General features: G+C 35.3%; 1 protein-coding gene across 7 annotated transcripts in view; it reads left to right on the plus strand.

The window, feature by feature from the left end:
* Positions 1–13911, plus strand: part of Cad87a (cadherin 87A) — a 295629-nt gene that overhangs the window by 72642 nt on the left and 209076 nt on the right. The window contains exons 6-7 of one of the 7 annotated variants that reach the window (XR_013010068.1): positions 6–3777; positions 3861–4655. The exons of 5 other annotated variants lie outside the window; for them this stretch is intronic. The gene's annotated coding sequence lies outside the window, so the exon portion shown is untranslated. Of the gene's footprint in view, positions 1–5; positions 4656–13911 lie in introns of those variants that run through there. One more of the 7 variants, XR_013010067.1, reaches the window with a different exon arrangement.

Consider the following 13911-nt stretch of genomic DNA (forward strand, 5'->3'; position numbering starts at 1 on the left):
TACAGGTGAGTCTGAAGTGTTTCGAGAGTTTTCATCACGGGAACAGTGGCTAAGTAGTTAAATGATCAAATCATCCGTAGAAAATTCAATTTTTCATAGAAATAATGATACAAACAAAAATGTTCGTAAAATATCGATTTCTGCCAGATCGAAATCATCGATTTCGGTGAGGGAGTGATTAATCTCTGCTCTTACTCTCCTGTTTCCTCTGCTTCTGTTTTGAAGCGAAGCAACGGATAATTGTGTATACGCCGTATTATTATTGTTACAGTAGTTACCTTTAATTTATAGTAATGACCAATATTTCATATCATACGATGAAGGGTACTTCCAAATGTTCATTAGCAGGAGGATGTCTCCTTGCTTCACTATTACTCGACAATTTGTAATCAATCTAGTTTGAGATAGTCGAGTCGTAATTATTATAGTCAAGTTGTAATTACAGTCGAGCCGTAATTATTGACTCGAGGTAATTACATATATTCTGGACGATTGTACATTTCCCCATGATGTAGCAGGCTCTGCGATCGGTGTCTGCCATTGTTTCATGAATATTAAATCAGGCATGCGGTCTTTGTAATACTTGATTCCGCGGTTCTTGCTCATAATGCATATATACAGAGTTAAGTAATTACATTCTTACATCGGCTTACAAAATATCAATTTAATGCGATGAATATTCAAGCTTGGGGACTTGGCCCCGCAGAGTGAAACATCGGACAGTTAGTATGTCGGGTTAACGCGTTCCTGGCCACGACTAAAGGACTTTTCAATTCTGGAAAGTTAAATGGAGAGTTCTGAATAGTTAAATGTTAACGAACTTGTCGCAAGAACAAACGATTTCGGAATAATACATTTTCGCGATTCATATTCTGTAGTTTAAAACGTCTTCTCGTAGCAAAGTTCTTCAACTGTATTTATTCTTTCAAGAGAAAGGAAAAGGAAGGGAAAGGGGAAGGGGGGCAAAAATAATTAAAGTAAATAAATATAGTATTTAAAGTAATACATAACAAGCTGTGGTTAATGACGGATGATCGATCGACGCATGCATGAGTGAGAGCGTTAGATAATGGGCCAATTATTGTAAACCGTATTTCGAATTTAGAAATTTAGAGTCACATACTGATTATCTTATTAGTAGACTGCGGATTTTTATGCAAAATAAAAATTGTCTGCACCATTTTCAAGAGACTGGAGTCAGATAAACGGTTTAATTCTTACTTTAATCGTTTTAACAAACGGAAAACATTAGATTCGCATTATTAGATCATTGTAACTTTTTTCACTGTTTTAAATGGCAACTACTCATTTTTCCCATCAATGCATAAAATCCGCAGTCTACTTATTAGTAATACGAATTTTTTAAATAAAATTCTGTGGTAAATCAGACGTGCACTTACGAGAATAAAATATTTTATTTGTTAGAAAAAGTTTCTTAAATATTAGATGATTGCACAAGTTTGTGCCCGATTTGAAAATAAAATTCAATGGTTAAATTTTAAAGAATACAACTTTGTTAATCAATTATATTATACATATTGTCACCATTCTTTTCTAATTATAGAAAATTTAACCATTTTTTAATTCTCACCCTTCACTGCATGATTTTGTTAAATTGGGATGAAAAAATTGAAAGAACGCTAGTTTTTGTGTTTTATTTAAGGGAAAAATATTTTAAAAAATTAAATATTTAATTAGAGGATGTATAAAAGGATGTAAGTAAAAGAGGATGTATAGTACAGGATGTATAAAAAATATATGTAAATAATGCCTTTGACCTCGCTTTTCAAGATCTACTCCATCGCATCGTACAGTACTCGCGACGAAAAACAAAAGTACATATACAAGGAACCATAGGTTGCAAAAGAACCGTTCTTTTAAAAAATGACTTTAAAGTTTCGTAAACTACTTCATTTTATATGGCTACAGGAAGTTCCAGTATTGGGTACAACCATGTTAGGGGTTAAATTACGGTTTTATCTGTTTCCTCAATCCATTTTCATCCTCACGAAATATTTTAAATACCATTTAACGCAAAGTTCAAGCACTTTATTTCATGTTTTAGGTTATCAAAATAAAAATATTCTATTTTTGGTATTTCTCATTTCAATTCTAGAAAAACGATTGTCTATATAATAAAAATGAAATGCTGTTCGTTGATCACGATATCACGGGAGAACGGCTGGAGCGATTTGGCTAATTTTTATTTTAAATGTTCGTTGTTGTCCGAATCAGGTTTTTAGATTAAAAAAAAAAAATTGGAAAAGTTGCCCGGAAACATGAAAATTCGGGAAAAACTAAAAGTGCTTTAAGATCGTATTTCAATACAACAACGAAAACGAACGTCGCAGCTTTTAATCAATATTTCAATAGACATTATCGTCATTATAAACATTCGCCAAATAAAATGCGTACCATTAACCCTCTCGCGAGCGAGCTACAACAACTCTACTCGCGAAGCTAGTAGAGCAACAACTCCCCTCTAGTTTGAAATAGTATATGAAGTATTGTTTCTCCAAAATGTTACTCAGCCCTGGTCACGAACAAGAGGGTTACAGATAGGCTTCGAGCGATCTAAAGAGTTGGTGTCTTTGGCTGTAGCGATCCTGGGACCTTTTTAAAGATCGATTTATCTTAGCCAGTCCAGGCCAGTCTGACAGAAGCTTACTACCCTGATTATGTATCAAATATTTTAGCTTTTTGGAAAATACTGGATACAAAACCAGGGTAACAAGGTTCTGTCCGACTGGCCTGTAAGAAAAACCGACCTTTATACTCCGTTCGTCACGAACGCAAACTTGTGCGTCGCGAATGGAAAGTTACGACGAATGGAGTATGGATCGCAAAACACTGCGTCGAGACGCGCTTATGAGATCCCACCTTTACTATTCCCTGGAATTTTCAGTAGACCCTAGCCGGTCTAGCTACCCGTTGTAACGAAAAGGCGCGGACTGCGATATCGTATGGAGGAGAGATGACGGAGAGGAGCAGTTTGCTTCCTCTCCTCGCTTCTTCTCCTTCTACAAGCCAGCGGGAATCGATTTTCGCGTCTCTACGTTGCAAGACTGGGAGTCCACCAGTGAATGGAGAGGGATAGAGAGAGAGAGAGAAAGGAGAGACCGAGTCCATACGTTTCTCTGAGAACGGTCCCTGCCAGCTCGCCAAAAGCCTCCTCGTCGCATATGTATTTGACGTCGCGGTTGAAATTATCCGTTCCCGAAAATCGTGGCCATCCTTTGCCACCGTGTCCTCATTCTGGTTACTCATTTTCACGCCTTCCCGTCAGTGGAGTTCAGTCTCGAGATTTGTTTTCCCCGGCTGATTGACACGCGAAGCTTCTCCCTCGATTTCGGATCCCAGTTACGTGCCACGAGAACAAGTTGTTGCTTTACGTGTTGTGATCTCTCGGCAGCGGATGCGCTAGCCTAATCATGTGGCCCGTTTAGCCGAGTATCAAGTCGGTTTGAATACAACCTTGATTTGATAGATCGAGTCAGATTGCATAATCTTTTACAATTGTTTTTCACTCGTTCCTTATGATAGAATGATCACCGGTTAAGTTATGTCGTCTGTTCGATGTTCCCTCGTTTACGATAGCGTCCGCTAATGGCTGATGGACACCTATCGAGGCCGTGCGAAACCATAACATTCATTCTTGATTGCCGTTCCGTGTTGATTCGATGAACGTGATCAATGAATCTCCTATCCTGTTTACCATGCTGCTGAGAAACAAACTTTTCTAATGTCAACTGTACTGACAACTGAAAGGACTTTGAGGTTCGTCGTAATTGAGACCTAGATCTCTCTCTCTCTCTCTCTTCTTTGGAACTATTTTAACACAATAATACTGCATTTTTCAGGAAATATAGAATCCAGAAAGTGCTTCGCGAATTTGTACGAAGGTATTGTGGATTGTTATGCAAAATGAAAACTATCTGCGTCACTTACCAGACACGGAAACAAAATATCTTTCTTCTTTTAACAGTTTGAATAGGATGAGAATATTATAATATATTGACGTTCTTAAAATCACATTTTTACCTTTTTTAAAGTTAACCCACCTACTTTTTTAATGAATGCATAATTATTACTGTTGATTTTTTATATCATTTATTAAAAATTGTTTATGAATAGTACGGTTGTATGAATTATGTCGTTGAACAACACCAACACAAAATAATGGTGTTTCATTTATCTTATGAAAACTTTCTTAATAAATGTTCCAAGAGAACTTCTTTTCATGAAGTTTTATTGCACAGATTTTAAAGTATCTGTGCAATTAGAACTCTTTTGGAAAAAGTTACCAGGGGTAACAAGTCTTTTCATAAAAATCTCACACAAGCGAAGATAATTTTTGAAACGAGAAACATGAATTCATACAGAATTTTTTAAAACCCAGAGGATGACGGTTTATTTCGAGCGTTGCACACGCGATGAAAATTTGTTTGGGTAACATTTTAACTCCGATCCCTTGAACAGTAAAATAACTAAATAACCATAAAACCTAGTTTCTCGGTTATCTTTTAAATTATTGAGAAAAGCGTGAAAAAAGCTTGTGGATGCATCTTTTATATTCTACAAAGCTTTTAGATCTACACAGTATGCATCTTTTATATTCTATTTTACTTTTCTCGTAGAACGACTGGTTTTTTTTTACGAAAAACATGGAAAACAGTTCGACCGATAGTAAAGAATTTTTTCGCAATTTTGAAAGTTGGGTCATCTCTTTTTTTGATAAATTAATTGTGGCTAAAATGTGTATTGTATTTCTTTAAACGTTGGTGTGAAAACAGAAGGCAAACATTTGATTTATCATTCATAAAAAATAACCAAAATACACGTTCCTTTTTGAAATTGCAAACAAAATAGTTTACTTTTGTGTTACAATAGATATTTCTTTCATCTTTTTCAAAAACCGTTTGTCGTACGAAAAAAATGGTAAAACAATACGTGGCATTCAATAAAACCAGTTTTCATAACGGTACATACAATGCAGTTTGCATCAATATGAATATCATGACTAGACAGCGGATTTTATGCAATTTTGACAAAAATTGGTAGGTGTAATTTAAAATATTAAACACATTAGATGAATTTAAAAATACCTTTATATTATTCTCAACCTATTGAACATATTAAGAGAGAAAATTAATTTCTATGTCACTGTGGTTTGTGTGTGTTGTAATTCAGGTGGAATATTTTTATTTTGCATAAAGATCCGCTGTCTAATCGTGACACAGTTGAGCCGTTTATTCTGGAAGTGGCCTAAGTCCATTTTCGAGAAAATTCAAGCTAGCAATTTTAATATTTACATTTCTACGTTATCTTTTCATTCTGCAGCAAATTGCAACTAATATATAGACTGCGGATCTTTATGCATTTATAGGAGAATTGAGAAGATGAGTTTCAAAATTGTGGAAAATTTTCAAAATTGAACATGTCAATATACGATTAAGGTAAACAGTTATTCGTAGAATTAAGGAAAAACTAAAAATATCTGAGAGGTGATTAAAAGATACGCTGATAAGTGTAACATAGTGAAGTCGATAATGAAATGTTTCGTAATTTCGTATTATCGACGTCCCCATGAAACTGTAATCTTTCTAGACGTTTTCTAAAGTTTTTACGAGAATCGCATCGGTGGTTTCACGGTAAAATGTTGAGGCTGGCAATATCTCTAGGATTCGGAGCATTGACGTCTCGACGTCCGTTAACCTGCCCCGTAACACTATATCCTTTTGATAACATTTTCGGTCGGACCTGAAACCTCCATCCTCCGTCTTTCCGTGTCCTGTTACAGTCGCGCGAGTACAATTATGTAGCTGCCAGAAAGCGTGCATTTTTCTGTCACCCTTTCATGTTGCGCGCACACGCATAAAGGATCCAATCCAGCGAACATGCTTCCCGAATACAAGGCGGGGCGCGTCGAGTTTTTCGTGTTTCCAATTTATAATGTCGCTTCCTCGTATGAAACACCGGGGTAACTTGACGTGTGCTTCTCGTCGTCGGGTTCGTCGCTCGCTTATACTCTTCCCATGACGTATCGCAAATTGGTGTTTTATGTGCGTAGCAACGTAAACACGATCCAGATGAATTCGAATTTACCGACAAAATTGACACCACACGTGTGTGCTGTCTATAATTTCTTCACGACTATACAGAATTTCTGAACGGAAGAGACAGTGTCACAATTGTTATGATGCGGAGAGATCAAGCCTGTTAATAAAGTTAATAAAAAAAAGGAACAGATTCCTGAAGGTAAGATTGCAAAGTTATGAAGTTGATACATACATATAATAATATACAGGTTGGATTTACAGTTAGGAGTAAAACTGATCACACATACTTTAAATCAGAATAACTTTTTTGTGAATGGATCGAAGGACTTCAATTTTTCTGTAAGGCTAGAGGAATTAGTTTAGTAAATGACGTCTAAAAAATATGTTGAAAAAATGCATTTGATCGGAATTGCGAAAAACAATAGTAAAAATTGATTTTTACAACCTTTTTTAGCTGGGCCAATAACGAATTTAAAAGATGTGTTTTGTAAACTCGTATAAATTATATACGTTCTGTAAATTTCATTGAAATTGGTTAATTGGTTTACGAGTTATAAACGATCGAATGTGGTAAAAATTGCAGTTTTTCAAAATCTCGGGCTTTTTACCACATTTGATCGTGTATAACTCGTAAACCAATTAACCAATTTCAATGCAACTTTCAGAACGTATATAAATCATACGAGTTTACAAAACACAGCTAAAAAAAGTCGTAAAAATAACTTTTTACTATTGTTTATCACAACTCCGACCAAATGCATTTTTTCAACATATTTTTAGACGTCATTTGCTAAACTAATTCTTCTAGCCTTACAGAGAAATTGAAATCGTTTGGTCGATTCATAAAAAAGTTATTCTGATTTAAAGTGTGTTGAATCAGTTTTGCTCCGAACTGTATACATAAGGGTGTCCCAAAAATGGTATACTTCCTTGAAGTAACTGTTTCCTCTGCGAAAATATTTTCTGCGGTTTTTTTTTGAAATTGTTTATTATATATCGAGGTCATTAGCGACCACTTTTGGTATACAGTTATAAGTACATTCTTTTGTTATCGCAATAATACATAAGTGTAAATATAATTAAATTTTGTAATATAGGTCTACATTTTTGAGGAAAGTCAGAACGCTTGTAATAATTAATAATATAATTTTATAATAATTAATAATTTTATATAAATAATAAATTTCTGCGGTTTTGTTACGGAGTTATCAACGAAAAACACTGGCCAATCAGAGCGTCCGCTGAGGGCGGCGTGGAGATTAGCCAAGCCGAAATCCGTCTGTCAAAGCCGCGCTCCGATTGGTTGGTGTTTTAATATCTCCGTAACGAAGCTGCGGAGAATATTTCCCTAAAGGAAAAAGTTACTTGAAATGACTTCGGAAACCATTTCAAGGAAGTACAACATTTTTGTTCATGTATCTTCCTGACAGTCACGCAATGAAAAGTTCATCCGCTTTCTTTACGCTTGTAATAAGTAGAGGTAAACAATTGTACATGAATATTATCGATAGAACAAGATTCCAAGAGGACGTCTTCGTCTCGTAGGGTACTGAAATGTTAAAAGCATCAGTTGTGTGTGCGTGTGTGTGTGTGAGGGTGTTTGTATGCGACGCGGAGGCATCTTCCGAGTGACAACGTTTCCGTAAATTGGAAAGGAAAATTCTTCAGGAAGTCAGGACATTTCTTGGCTCCGTCAGGACTTCATTACTGAATTCCACGTAGAATGTCTCGCGTTCGGGAAAAATTGGAAACAAGAGAGACGGTTCTCGATTTCTTCTGCTATATGTAATCACGCGGTATGACGGAAATTTTCCATTCGTGATTCCGGATAATGGAGCATTTGCGGAACATTGAAATGGAATTTCCGTCGAAATTTCATTATACATATTTATTTTAACGGTTGGAAATTAACGGGAGAAAATCAAGTGCACATTCTAATCGTCGAAACTGTTGCTAGGAGTGTTGAAATTCCTTTCGTTACTTGAACAACATTTTGTTGTAGGTAACATCCAAAACACACGTAAAATAAAAGTTGTTCTAAAATAATGATTTTATAAAAATTGATTACTCAAGGTTTTCTATAAACGAGTTATTTATATATAATAATAATATATAACGAATTTGCTATATAGTTATTTGCGGAACATATTTCGAAAGACAAGTGAAGCTTGCAGAAATTAATTGTAAAATTAATATTTTACATTAGTTCCGAGAACTTACATATTTCAAAACTGTTAAACAAACAAATTAACTGTCAATCTCTCGGATAAGTAAGCAAAGAACGCAAACTGATTAAATTGAAATTCAATACGTTCCATTGTGCTTTTCCAACCCTTTTATCAAATAGCGGATAAAAGCGTTTCACAATTAAATTAGAGTTTGGCGAATACAATGTATCAAGAAATTTCATTTTCTCTTTCATCGTATAGACCTGCTATTTTTCAAGCCATGGTGCATTACGTTATTGTTGGTGGTGCAATTCTTACACAAACTAGTTTGTTTACTGTTTGATTATAAACACTCCATTTGGTATGTCTGGATTTTGATCGGGAAATACTTTTATGGTGACACAGACATTTGTTGATTTTTATCTATGTGGTAGAAAATTGAAAAAGTTCGAGAACCCCTGGTATAGACAGCACTCTATCGTACATTATAATATCCGTTCCTATTTTACCGTGTGCATCGGCCACAAACTGATGCTATTTAATACTTTAAGTGACGTAAAGTTAAAAGTGTGAGAACACAATTGAAACTTGCTCCCTGTGTAACCGGTGTAGTCAGACTAGCTCAGTTATTCGAAATGCCACACGTGCGCGCCTATAATTTGTTCATAGCGTTGCCCATACTTCACATTCCACGGTGCAAATTCCGTAGCCTTCGAACTTCCAAGTGTTTCAACAATTTCGGAGAGTTTAACGCTTTGTTCAACTAGCGTTTTCTCGAAGCATTCAGCTCGTTCAAGTTGCTGCCATTTTATTTCTACGAATGAATAAAACTGCGGCCAACCATCTCCGATTTGGATCACGAGTTGCAACAATTATACAGTGGATCTCTTTGCAAAATAAAAATTTATTTTCTTTCTCAATATGTTTAATAAGTTGCAAACAGTATAACAGTATTTTAAAATTTTTTAAATGTTTTCACTATTTTAAATCGCACCTTCTCATTTTTGTCATGAATTTTTTAAATCCCCTTCAAAATCAATTTTGCTATCTACTGAATAATGTTTTACACTAGAATTACCGGATGAATCAAAATAACTTGTTCCTGATTTCTTCTATTAGAAATATTAAAATTATATATATGTTTTTCCGAGGTTTAATTTATTATTTGCCAATACAAATAATAATTGAAATTGTATTTGTAAATAACAATTGACTTTATTATTTTAAATAATCCATTATTTAGACTTGCTCAAATAATAAATAATTATTTTTCCTTTTCATTTGAATATCCAAATAACGAATAACTTGTTAATTAAATAGATTTATTTGTTGCCCAACAGTGGCTAATATCAAATAAATAAATGTTTTAGTTTATCTTGATTTATTTATCAGAGAGAGGGTAACTTTCTCCCCTGAATTCGTACTCCCTCCCCTCATCTGGCGACTCTGGCCTGTGCGGATAGTATAAATCGACCTTGAAAGGCATTTCTTTTGTAGACTACGCGTCAATTAAGGATATTCTGGAGGTATATAAAAACGCAACAAAATTTTTGAAAATTTGACAAGATATAATTCTTACTAAATTAATGGAATTACCAAAGTTTGGGTTCGATTCACTGCGCCGTTTAAGAATTATAGCAACTTGAAGTTTTCACATTTTAACACGTTCATAAAAATCCACTTCAAACCCTATTTAAACCTTGAAAAAAACGCAACTACAAACTCCAAAAACAAAAATATACTCATGAATGGCTTTCATTGCCGACATATTGATGGATTTCGAATTTCTTGTACTTTTGTCTCCCATTCTACCTCCAGAACATCCTTAAGAATTAGCCAACCATTTGAAATGTCCTAAACGAATCCCCGCATACACGCCGCAATTGCTGGAACAAAAGCGTAACAAAATTATTCGCACGATGCGATGTGCGTACTAGTAAGTAAGCATGTGCAGCGATGGTTCTTGTGCACATGCTGCATTTACATGGGACCTAAACGTCTCCTTCTGGAAGAATCCCTGTACGTATGCGCGCACAAGGACATGTGGTGGCACAGATATAGCACGACATGTGTAGGTAAACAGAAATACAGGTAGGACGACGCATACGGCGTCGCCGGATCCGATGGTTATCGTTTGGAATAGTCGCGAAACTTTCAACGAAGTTCTTCCGAGAAAACGGGAACGGTCGTTTTCCCGGGTAATACAATATACTCTCCGAATAATGCCTGGAAATGGTAAAACGGCGAAAATGGAAACTTCGCCGGGGAATGAGAAAGAGATGGACGAAGAGGGTGAGTATACGAATATACGTATATAAGAGAGACGGAAAGACAAAGGTACATACGGGAGAGGAGCGAATGGGAAAGTCTCCGCGGCGCATACTGTCGGAAATCTTCGAGAACCTAATCGAAATAATATTTACGAGTTGTGACATTCAATATTGATATGATCCAATTTGATCGAACTCGATCGTATTTACTAAAATATGAAATTGCACATTCAGTCGCTGAATGTTTACTAACCGCCCACGCTGGAGAAGCCGGGGCTAGTTAACTAATTGTTAACATGTACCATTTTTACAAACGAATTATTGATTGGACCGTTGCCTATCAAAAGCTTCGTGTATATTCATTGAGCCATAGTTTATTATTACTAATTGAATTAATTTTAATATATTTTTATTAGTAAGTGTAAAAGTAATTCACATACAAAGAAGTTCACTAGCACTTTTATATGCTTGTTAATCGAGTAACCCTATCCAATATTTTTAACATGTTAACGTCGATAATATGGACCGTTTATTTTGAAAGTGGTGCAAGTCCATTTTTTGTTGTTTCGAGAAAATTAAAAGTCTGGCAATGTTTCTAATAATTTATCAATATATGTAATTTGATTATATAAATTTCTTTCAGGCGAATTTAACTAAAAGAATATATGTTTACAGACTGTAAATGGACTTACACCACATTTTCATAATTAGTCAATTGTTAAAATCATTTAATTTCCATTAAGAAGAGAATTAAATATCACTTAAAATATATTTTGTATTAATCCAATTTTGTTTATAAATAATAACAAGAAATGAAATAGTAGTAGTATTTTTTATTTTGAACGTTGATTATATTCATATATTGTTATCTATACAATCTATAACATACAAAAAAAGTATAGACATCTATAGAATCATTTCTTATGAAATCATTTTTATTATATCAACAATTGTAAATTAGAAATCTGGAACATTGTGACCGGTGGTGGTAGTTTTAGTGTTAATGGACACAAATTCCTAAATTATCACAACGAAACTATTTGCTTACCGCTGATGTTGTTAGGTTTGTTATCTTTGCTCATATAACAAGAGCGACTGTCTGATACGCTGACACCTTAAATAACGAACTATAGTCAATCATATAAAGCATCATCTGCTCTACCAGCAACAATTAAAGAGAAGTAGTCAACTAGCTCCGGTCTTCCCTATTGCGAAAGTAATCACGGACTTCACCCCTCGTTCTCAGAGTTACGTTCGCTGAACATTAGTGTATAGTTCTGTCCATGATAACATTTTTAGATTAATCGAAATGTAATCTTCATGACACATCTGTGACCATGGTAATGGTCAGTGAATGCAATAAATCAGCGACAGTCGTAATGACCAACGCTGGCTATTATTGAACGATTCACATACACATGTATGACATGTTAAGCTACTCAGATACAGCAAAACAACGAATACCCTATATTCTACATGGATAATACTGAATAAACTAAATAATGAATAACATTTTTGAACATCTATTATGAATCACAGATCTAATTATTTAGCAAAGATCTAATTATTTAGACGATTAGCTTCATCAATCGATTGAATCAATCGCCGATTTTTCGACGATTTCTTCTTTTAATCGTACACATTAATCAATCAATCTTGATTAAAATTTTAATCGATTAATGCCCAACTCTGCATGGTGTAGAGGGGGAAATATTGTGATGTAAACACTTTATACATATAGGCACGAAGGTGTTCCGGAGATTGTTTGCAAAAGTGATTGAAACGCTCTCTATGTGAATAACGTTCACTAGATATTTATTTGCGAATGCTATTAGCAAGATACATACGATCGATGCTTGAGGGAACAATTTGGAAGTTTCGTGTAAATGTGTGGTTCACATTCTGTGCCAGTAGAAACCCGGAACTAGCAGAGAGTTCAATTACATTAAATCGTGTAAACAAAATTCTTTACGAGTACTCTCGAAATGGGAATCGATGCGATGCGAGAACAAACAATGCGCGAGATCTATCGGAACGAAGATAGGAATACGGGGTTGATTAAACGTTCATCCAACCCCGGGTGGTGTAGGTGGCCTGTGAATTGACGATTACTTGTGTATTATATTGGCGTGCGTTTGTGTGGTCACAACAGTATCCGTTTAAGCAGGAACTCGCACGGTTCAACTGTTTTCGAAGGGGAACGACCACCACCGACGCGAGTTCTCATAATCTGGTAGTTGACCCTGAGTCAGTGGTCTCTGAGATTGGCAACGTTTTTGCATCCGGCGTGTTTCCCCCTTGAACCGGCGGCGGCGGCTTAGGGTCGTGCACCGACTTTTTGCTCTTATCTACACGCATTGATTATAAATTCTGCCGGTCGAATTATTGCAACGAGATTCGACGATTGTGACCATAATTATGAAAGTGGTCTAAGTCCTATAGCGATGTGTTCTGTAAATATTAAACACGATTATACATATTCAAAATCTACAGTTGCATTAATCAATTATACAGGGTGGCTTAATAACTACGGCCACCTTGAATATCTGCGTTATTTGCAGTAATGTAGAAAAATTATGTACAGGGTGTTTACGGTAAATTGAGCCAGCGTTTCAATAAAAAAAATGTGGAAGAGGAAGAACAGAGCAGGATGTACAAAAACGTACTTCTGGTTCGGTGGAGACCTTTTAAAAAAATGGACCGGGAAATTGATCTTGACCCTTTTTGAAGGTCAAACATGTTTTTTATCGCTTCACATAGTACTCATCGCGGGGAACAAAAGTCGCATTGCAAGTTTTAACGGTGAACTATTTTTTGAACAGTTCCGATCGAAGATATTTAACGACACATATCGTAATACAAGTAATATTCTTTCATTTACCACTTTGGTGATATATTGGATTATTTCCCTCACATTTCTGGAACTTCTGCACATCGCGGGAACTAAAATTGTTCCTCTTCCACTAACGGATGTCCGATTGACGCGCAATTGATGGCACGATTATCGATTGCCTTTGGGAAACTAAATACCCTTTTAGAGAGATCGTTACTCCTTTATCCAGATACATATTTCGATGTTCTCCGTCGCGTTCTGTACCGCTTTATCGGTAATTACTTGAAACATTATATTGAAAATGTTACTGTACTTCATCTAGATACTGATGAAACAGTACTCGATTGCAATGAAAAACAAAAGTTATAATTGCAATGTAATTATTTCAAATTGTGCAGAGAATACTCGAGACTTACGACTAACCAAGAGACATATATCAGATTTTTTTGCGAAGTTTCATTTCATCCATCCATTCGCGAAGCATCAAAAGAGAAAGGTATTTTAATAATCCGAGTTACTGTGAAAACATATTAAGAGAATCTTGTTATTGTTAGCATGCACAGTGTTTTTTACAATTATTC

This window comes from Lasioglossum baleicum, chromosome 12 (assembly GCF_051020765.1).
Source record: "Lasioglossum baleicum chromosome 12, iyLasBale1, whole genome shotgun sequence".
In the NCBI taxonomy this organism is placed as follows: Eukaryota; Metazoa; Arthropoda; class Insecta; order Hymenoptera; family Halictidae; genus Lasioglossum; species Lasioglossum baleicum.